Genomic DNA, 10,040 nt, shown 5'->3' on the forward strand with positions numbered 1-10,040 from the left:
TCGCCGGCCGGTCGCGGGCGGCGGCGTGAGGCGCAAGGTGCATCTCGCCGAGGAGAGACAACACTGGTGCTTTTTCTTTCTGAGAATGACATGTGGGTCCATCATAATGGTGCAGCCTAATGGGTTGACTTCGTGTTAGAGTACGTAATGGGCCTAATGGCCTGGGTTAGCGGTATAGTCCGTTAGTCCTAGGGTTAAAGGTCGCTTGCTCAGGGGTCAAGTAAACCCCTCTATACAAGGGGAGGAGATGTATCAATCTAATCAAGCAAGAATTAAAAGGAAATCCCCTTCCCTCTTGCCCGGCCGTGGGCAAAAAGGCCCCGGCCGGGCCTCTCGCGCCCTCCTTCTAGTAGCGCCATAACAATTTGGTATCAGCTAGCTTCGGTCGATCATGTCTTCACCGCCGCCCAACCCGTCTCTTCCGTTTCCGGGATCCTCCGTCGCGCCCGCCCCCGCCGTCCTCACCCCGGAGGAGGTGTCCGGGACGCTGCGGGATCTAACCCAGGCGGTCCAGGAGATCCGCCTGTTTTTGGCCGGGTCCTACGGGCCGCACCCAGCTGCGCGGCCCATCGCCGCCACCCGCGCCGCCGTGGCTACCGTGGCAGCCGCTGCACCAAGAGGCCTCCGCCGCGCTCGACGGGCCGCTGTAGCTGCTATCCACCGCCCCGCCCTGGCTGCAGTGGCAGCCACCGCTCCTGGCGGCCTCCGCTACGCCCGGCGCTCCGCCGCAGCTGCCACTGCCCAGGGCGTCCCCGCCGGGCCGCTGCAGCTGCCATCCACCGCCCCGCCCTGGCTACAGTGGCAGCCGCCACCCCGGGCAGCCTCCGCCGCGCCTGGCGCTCCGCTGCAGCCGCCACCACCGGTCAACTCCGGCCCCGCATCAACCGCGCCGGCGAGAGTCCCGATCCACCAGATCAAGTTCCCGTCGTCGCCATTACCGCTCCCCCAGGGCGTCCCCATCTAGCAGATCAAGTTTCCGCCGTCGCCGTCACCGCTTCCGGCTTGGATCACTACCCGCCACGTGTCGGCGGCGGTGAGGCTGCAGGCTACTGCGCGCGGCCTCCTAGCGCATCGGCGTGTGCGGGAGATGCGTGGTCTGCAGCTGCCGCTCCTCCCAGCTGCGCTTCGCTGCGCAAAGGACCTTGATTTCGTCCGCTGCGTCGGGGATCTTGGGCATGCTGTTTTCCCCGCGGGCAACGACCTCAAAGTCTGCGACATCGGCGGTTGGGGGCGCACCCCTCCTCGTCATTCTCCATCGCAAGCCCTCCACTCTTCTCCGTGTGGTGCAAACCAACAACCGTCCGACGGGGAGAAGGCAGGGTGTCACCAACAGGAGCGTACCGCGTAGCACCACTGCATTCCGCCGGCCGCCGCGAGGGCGTCTCTGCTTGTCGCTCTTGCGACCACTTCCAGGTGTCCATACACATGCACTCCTTTTGTCCAGATGGTGTCCATGGGATCCATGTGGCTGTACACGTGCATGTCTGACGTGCGGATGGTGTCCACTTTTTGTTAAGGGCTCCAAAATAAATCGTCCCAGTCCATTTCAGGTTGAGAGTAATAAAACAAGCCGAGATGTAAAAGGATTGTTTTTAGGTGTTAGGTTTGTGTTGCGTCGAGTCATGGTTATAAGTTGGTTAGGCTGCAGCTCGAGAACAAGCTGCATGTCCGGGTGGGGTGTAGTGTTAGAGTACGTAATGGGCCTAATGGCCTGGGCTGGCGGTATAGCCCGTTAGTCTTAGGGTTAAAGGTTGCTTGCTTAGGGGTCAAGTAAACCCCTCTATATAAGGGGAGGAGATGTATCAATCTAATCAAGTAAGAATTAAGAAGGAAATCCCCTTCCCTCTTGCCCGGCCGTGGGCAAAAAGTGTGACGCCCCCGATTCAATCGTACACTAATCATGCACGCAAATGTGTACGATCAAGATCAGGGACTCACGGGAAGATATCACAACACAACTCTACAACATAAATAAGTCATACAAGCATCATAATACAAGCCAGGGGCCTCGAGGGCTCGAATACAATTGCTCGATCATAGACGAGTCAGCGGAAGCAACAATATCTGAGTACAGACATAAGTTAAACAAGTTTGCCTTAAGAAGGCTAGCACAAAAGTAGCAACGATCGAAAAGGCAAGGCCTCCTGCCTGGGACCTCCTAACTACTCCTCGAAGCCGAACTCCATGTAGAATCATCCTCGGGCTCTCTAGCTCCTGGACTCCAGCATCTGGTTGCGACAATCAGGTATAGAAAGGGGAAAAGAGGGAGAAAAGCAACCGTGAGTACTCATCCAAAGTACTCACAAGCAAGGAGCTACACTACATATGCATGGGTATATGTGTAAAGGGTCATATCGGTGGACTGAACTGCAGAATGCCAGAATAAGAGGGGGAGAGCTAATCCTGTCGAAGACTACGCTTCTGGCCATCTCCATCTTGCAACATGTAGAAGAGAGTAGATTGAAGTCCTCCAAGTAGCATCGCATAGCATAATCCTACCCGGCGATCCCCTCCTCGTCGCCCTGTTAGAGAGCGATCACCGGGTTGTATCTGGCACTTGGAAGGGTGTATTTTATTAAGTATCCGGTTCTAGTTGTCATAAGGTCAAGGTACAACTCCGGGTCGTCCTTTTACCGAGGGACACGGCTATTCGAATAGATAAACTTCCCTGCAGGGGTGCACCACATAACCCAACACGCTCATTCCCATTTGGCCGGACACACTTTTCTGGGTCATGCCCGGCCTCGGAAGATCAACACGTCGCAGCCCCACCTAGGCTCAACAGAGAGGTCAGCACGCCGGTCTAAACCCTATGCGCGCAGGGGTCTGGGCCCATCGCCCATTGCACACTTGCACGTTGCGTACGCGGCCGGAAGCAGACCTAGCCCCCTTAATACAAGCGCGAGCTTACGGTCCAATGCGGCGCGCGCCACTCAGTCGCTGACGTCACGAAGGCTTCAGCTGATACCACGACGCTGGGATACCCATAACTACTCCCGCGTAGATGGTTAGTGCGTATAGACAAAATGGCCAGACTCAGATCAAATACCCAGAACTCGTTAAGCGTGTTATTTGAAGTAACCGCGAACGCCGACCAGGGCCAGGCCCACCTCTCTCCTGGGTGGTCTCAACCTGCCCTGTCGCTCCGCCACAAAGTAACAGTCGGGGGCCGTCAGGAACCCAGGCTCACCTCTACCGGGATGGAGCCACCTGTCCTTTCAGCCCCCTCATCAAAATCACCTGCGGGTACTCAACGAGCCGACCCGACTTTAGTCACCACATGTGTCATGTATATAAAGTATATAGTATATAGCCGTGATCACCTCCCAAAGTGATCACGGCCCAGTAGTATAGCATGGCAGATGGACAAGAGTGTAGGGCCACTGATGGAACACTAGCATCCTATACTAAGTAGTAGGATAGCAGGTAAGGGTAACAACTGTAGCAACAATGACAGGCTATGCATCAGTATAGGATTAACCGAAAGCAGTAACATGCTACACTACTCTAATGCAAGCAGTATAGAGAAGGAATAGGCGATATCTGGTGATCAAAGGAGGGGGGCTTGCCTGGTTGCTCAGACAAGAAGGAGGGGTCGTCGGTGACATAGTCGACCACAGGGGCATCAGCATCGTCACGGGGTCTACCGAAGAGAAGAGGGGGAGAAACAGTAAATACATAGCAAGCAAGTGCATAACAGGACAACAGGCAGAGCTAGACGCGCTCTAACGCGGTATGAGGTGATACCGGTGAAGGGGGGAAACATCCGGGAAAGTATCCCCGGTGTTTCACGTTTTCGGACAGATGAACCGGAGATGAAATGTTGTAGGTCCACTATGCTAAGGACGCGTGGCGGACGAACGGACTGCGTATTCGGATTCGTCTCGTCGTTCTGAGCAACTTTCATGTAGAAAGTATTTTCATCCGAGTTACGGATTATTTTATATGATTTTCTAAAGATTTAATCATTTTCTGAATTTTAATTAATTATTTAATTCAACATTATCCAAAACAGTGTTGCGATGACATCAGCATGACACCATGCTGACGTCAGCAGTCATCTGACACGTGGGTCCCACATGTCATAGACAGGTTAGGGTAATTAGGGTTAACTAATTAATTAACTATTAATTAAACTAATTAATTAGATTAATTTAAACAAGATTAGTTAACTTAATTAGTTTAGTTAATTAATTAAATTTATTTTTATTATTTGTTTTAATTTTAATTTTTTCTTTTTTTCTTTTCGTTCTCAGGGTGTGGGCCCCGTTTGTCCTTGGCCCAGAGGCCATACAGGGCGTGGGCGACGGGTTACGGGCGCTGGCGCCCAGCCCGATTGGGCTTACACCCAGATCGAAGGGGGGAAGCCGCCGGCCACGGGCACGGCGCGGCCGGCCGCCTGAGGCGGCAGTGGCGAGGCGAGGCAGCGCGCGGGCGCGGTGGGGTGACCAGGGGAGGCGCAACGCGAGGGAGGCACGGCGAGCGGTCGGGCGGCTACGAGCGAGCCGCGACGACGAGGACAGGGGTGGGGCGACGATGCACGGGACGCAGGCGCGGGCGCAGTGACCGCTCGGAGCTCGCGGCCCCGGTCAGGAGCACGGGCGACGGGGACGGGGAGAGAGGGAGGAGGGGGCGCACCCCCATTGTAGTCGAACGGGTCGGCGAGGCTCGACGAAGCCGACGCGGGAGAGGTGAGGAGGCGAGGCGACGGGGTCCGGCGCGTCGAGGCGGCGAGGGCGTCGAGCGAGGCGACGCCATGGAGGAGGACGAAGGCGCGGCGGGGCGGCGATGCATCAGGGTCGGGCGACAGGGCGGCAGCGTCGGAGGACGTGGAGGCGCGAGAGGAAGTGAGTCGCGAGGAGGAGGCCGGAGGGCGGCGCTCGGCGCCGGCGGGCAGCGACTGTCCTTGGGCGCGGGCGCTCCGAGAGGAGGGGAGCGAACAGGGGCGCCCCTCCTCTGTGCGTATGCGTGTGTGTGTGTGGCCTTCGTGGGTGACGGCGTGGGGAGGGAAGGAGGGAGAGTGGGGGATCGTGGGGGAATCGGGGTGTAGTGGGCTAGGGTTGCGGGGTGGGGGGTTATGTAGGGGCGCGGCTGGGCCAGCCTAATGGCCTGGTGCCCTGCTGGGCCGAACGGCCCAGGGGAGGGGGGGGGTCTTGCTTCGTATTTTTTTTTGCTTTGTTTTGTTTTTGTTTTACTTTACTTTTTCTGTTTATAGTTTAGAATCTAATTATTTTAGTTTTTTTTAAACACACCTTTAGCACCTAGATTAGCATATCATGTTAGACCATGGCCATAGAAAGTTTAGTGCCAAATTAAATTAGTTAAATGTTATATTAACTATAAAAGGTATTTACTTAATTGTTTTACCTATTGTTTTAATTATTATAGAGCCTTTAAACACTTCATCAAAGTTTGGGTTTCGCCACCACAATTACCTAGGATTTATCCGACACATTTAGAACATTTTTGTTTTAGCGTTTGAAAACTTTTGCTGTCCGCTTGATTTTGAATTTGAATTTGAATCGGTTTCGAACTAACGCAATATTAGCAACAGTAATCGAGGTGACGTGGCATCATTCACAAAGTTTTACTGTAGCTTAATTATCCGGGCGTCATAATTCTCCTCCACTACAAGAAATCTCGTCCCGAGATTTAAGGGGTAGAGCAAGGGGGAAAGATTTGGTTACGACATTCTAACAATTCTTCTCGGCTTGGTTGCTCTTCTCGAAGAGGTTGATCCATTATGTTGATGTCTTCATTTCTCTGCTTCAAGTCACCATGATCAAGTCGTCATCCTTTCTTCGGGAACTCCATCGTACTTACGAAAGAATAAAGGGTGGTTATTCCGGAAGAACGGACCTCTGCAAGGTTGACTACTTGGTAGCTAACATCGGGGGAAGGTGGCGGAAAGTAACTCTCGAACTGAAACTTAAGAAAATTTCGAGAGCAAAGTAAGAAGGTACTATGAGAAGTTTAAGCGGGTCGGCAATCGTTCGATGCCTGAACAAAGTGTGAAAGGGGTCCAGATCAACAAGAATAAGTATTGCGTCTGATACCAAAGTATATTACTAGGAAGATGACCCATGAATTATATACGAAATCAAGCGCGAGGAATAACTTTGGCAACATGGGGTATAGGAGAGTCAGGTTTCGATCCTGTGGAACTGTGGGTTATGGGCCCACCATGTGGTTAAAAGTAGGAAGGCCGTTGGCATCTTACACGGTCATGATAGCAAGACATGTCAGAGGGTAGCCTGTCAGTTATGTTGGCAACAATGTTGGTACCAAGGGTGAGGGACGAAGAGAACCATTTTCCTGCTCGTTGAAACGAGGCGGACCAATAGGCAAAGTTCTCGTCCATCGGTGGTTACCGGAATGTCATCAACAAAAGTAACAGGGTCTTACTGACACGGTTGTACATCAAGGTGTTTACATAAGCAGAAGAATATTACTGCTTAGATTATATAGATAAAGGTCAACCAAACAATGGAAAGGAAAATGTGATCATCAGATTAAACAGAACAATGGAAAGGAAAATGTGTTTAAACACTATTTCAGGGGGTATATCCTTCCCAAGAACAAGCAGAGCATGATATCCAGGACATGATATAATGTAGAAAACTCTTTAGGTAAGGTGAGAGAAATTTCATGACATTACCCATACAACGGTGTTTGGATAATTGAGCAAGAAACATTTAGCATTGGGCTTCAAATGTTCTTGTTGAAAATTGGATTACCACAGACATGCTTCGGGATAGCATTGTCGTGGTCTTCAAGCAAAAATCGGACTTTGGATACACAAAGGATCCAGGCTATTCGAATAGATAAACTTCCCTGCAGGGGTGCACCACATAACCCAACACGCTTGTTCCCATTTGGCCAGACACACTTTTCTGGGTCATGCCCGGCCTCGGAAGATCAACATGTCGCAGCCCCACCTAGGCTCAACAGAGAGGTCAGCACGCCGGTCTAAACCCTATGCGCGCAGGGGTCTGGGCCCATCGCCCATTGCACACCTGCACGTTGCGTACGCGACCGGAAGCAGACCTAGCCCCCTTAATACAAGCGCGAGCTTACGGTCCAATGCGAGGCCCCCGACCGGCCCTCTCGCGCCCTCCTTCTAGCAGCGCCATAACACTTTGTGTCACGTCCGCCCTGATGAGTGGGCCATATATGTCATAATCACCCTTAGTTTGAGCTCAAATCGATTGTTAACTTGAAATAATAGTCTTTAGCAAAAAAGTTAGAAGAAACTTGGTAAGTTTTAAGCAAAAATTGTAAAGTGATAGTTTTGGGGGACGGTTGCCTCAATTGTGGTAGTTTTTCATAAAATACTCCTTGTTATATGACTTAGAAATAATAAATATATTTACAATTTTGCTAAGTCTCAGTCGACTGGGACTTCGTTATGTCTCAGTCGATACTATATCCCTTAGATATTGCAATGGATATTCGTACAAAATTTTTATTTTCATTATTTTATTTTATCTTTCTTAAATACTACACCCTCTGTCGTGGGTTTGTCACGGCAGATGTCCTAGTGTGAGGACTTAGTCGTGGAGCCATCGGAACAAGATTAGCTTAAAGGGGTTAAATGGGACAAAGGACACAGGGAGTTTATACTGGTTCGGCCCCTTGCGGTGAAGGTAAAGGCCTAATCCAGTTTGAGGTGGTATTGCTAGGGTTTCTATGACCAGGGAGCGAATACGCTTAACCTGGCTCTCGATCTGTTGTTTCTTGCCCTTAACTCGCCACCGGGTCGTCCCTTTATATACTCAGGTTGACGCCCGGTGGCTTACAGAGTCCCGGCCGGCTCATAAACGTGTCCGACCTGGTGACTTAACTACAAGGTTTACACCTACGGGCCTTAAGCCGTCTTTGGGCCTTGGGCCCTTCATAAGTTATCCTCTTGAACCGCCATCTTCAATTCCTTCCTGGGCTTTGTCTTTATGAGTTGCCATGAATATAACCCGGCCCCTCTTGGGCGGGTTAACTCAATAACTATATCCCCAACATCAGGCCCCGGGTTGGTTTGAACTTGTTCACATCAATCTTCAACACTTACAAAAATCCCTCCTTCATTACCTTCGCGAAACTTGTAACTCGCCATGACGTCATCCTCTGGGATCATGATAACCCGCCGTGGCGTCACCTGTCATTAGTTTTACACAGAGCCAAAATCTTTAATGTATCTCCTTATTTTTAATGAATCTCCGAAAATCGAGGCGTCTGCATTGTTACAGATCCGTTTTTTGATCTCCTCAATTCCCGCGCTTGCCACTTATCCATTCGCCTTATAAATAGGGCCGGGGGTCTCTTTCACTTTCCCCCCTCGGCCTCTTCGTCTTGTCTTCTTCCTCGCGACGCCCTAGCACTCGTGCTCCGCCGCCGCCGTAGACCCTCGCCTCTGCTTTGTTAACGACTGCTGCATCAACCTGTTCGGACCAGATTCCACTCGCGCGCCTCCGCCGCTCAACAGCCTCGGTAAGTTCTTCCTCTTCCCCTCCGTAGATCTCATTAGGGTTTACACGAATCCATGGAAGTTTGTCGCTGTTCTTCACTGTTCTTCTCTACAACACGGATACTCAACTCAAACTTGATATTTTTCCTGTGCGGTAATAGCCATAGTTCCTTTTTTCATCATCAAAATATTTCTTTTTGAATAGAAAATCCAATCTGGAGCTTATGAACTGCTCAAGCATCCATATTTAGGTCTGAATATATTTTCATTTTCTGACACACAGTAGATCCAAACTTGTAACATCGATCTGTGAAACCTGTTTTTCATCACTTAGCAATTTCCATCCATAGATCTGTTCCTTCAACAGTGGTATGGACGACTTAATTTAAAAATGATAACCCACCAGGTATCATTAGTCCCCTTTTAAGCCACCAATATCTTTTCAGTAATCTTGTAATATCATGCTCCGGCTTAATATCTAATTGTGCTTCATTATTGTTTGTCCTTGAATCATAAGCCGGCTTAACCATGTGATCTTAAACCGGCGTAATCTTTTTCCAGAAATGGCTAAGACATATACTTCCCGCAACTGGGTCAAATCCCGGGTTACCGAGGAAGATTTGAACAATTATGTTGCCGCTGGCGCTTTAGCCAAAAAGGAGGACATCCACTGGAGAGCTCCTGGTGATGAAGTCCCTCCTCAACCCAAAGAGGGAGAAGTACGTTTTCACTGATCACTTGGGTTGGGGGTTCAGCCCTCCCGCCTCAAAAAATTTCTATGACGTCCTTCATTTCCTCCAACTGCATCCTCAAGACATCGGACCCAACTCCGTGTCTAATATTTGCAACTTTCAAATATTCTGTGAAGCCTACCTTCAAGAAGAGCCCACGGTTGATCTGTTCAGGGAATTTTACTACTTAAACCGTCAGACTGAATTTGTTGATGGGCCATGCCAAGAATTTGGTGGGGTTATTATTCAGAAAAGGAAAGATGTCAGTTTTCCTCACGCCAAGCTACATAGCCACCCCAAGGATTGGAACCAAACTTGGTTCTATGTTAAAGATACCTCTCCAACTGGTGAGAATCCTCTGCCGGGTTATCGCGAGCACCGGCTTAACAACAACCATCCGCTTCCCCAACGGCTTGATTCAAAGGAACAGGCCAAATATGCACCTGCGTTTTCAAAGCTCAGAGCTTTTATGGCTAATGGCCTCACTGGCGTCGATTTCTTCCGGTGTTGGCTGACTTGGGGCATCTTGCCATTAAGCCGCCGATCCGGTTTAATGTGCGAATATACAGGTGATGTTAAAGATCCTCAGCGCCACTGTGATATTCAGTTAACTGAAGTAGAAGTTACTGAAGCCACCAAAAAACTGTTGAATGAGCCTGTAAAATAAAATGTATGAACTTCGTTCGAACATGTAGCTGAACCACGTAGGCAAGGCTCGTGCAAACCTCTTAGGTGCGCAAACGAGATATTTTTGTTAGACAACATTATACCTACGATACACAAGGAAGCGTTGATGGGCCCTGACTCCGGAATTGGCTAAATGCCAATACAACCCGAGTTAGTTTCCA

Source organism: Triticum aestivum, chromosome 4D, assembly GCF_018294505.1.
Source record: "Triticum aestivum cultivar Chinese Spring chromosome 4D, IWGSC CS RefSeq v2.1, whole genome shotgun sequence".
Classification (NCBI taxonomy): Eukaryota; Viridiplantae; Streptophyta; class Magnoliopsida; order Poales; family Poaceae; genus Triticum; species Triticum aestivum.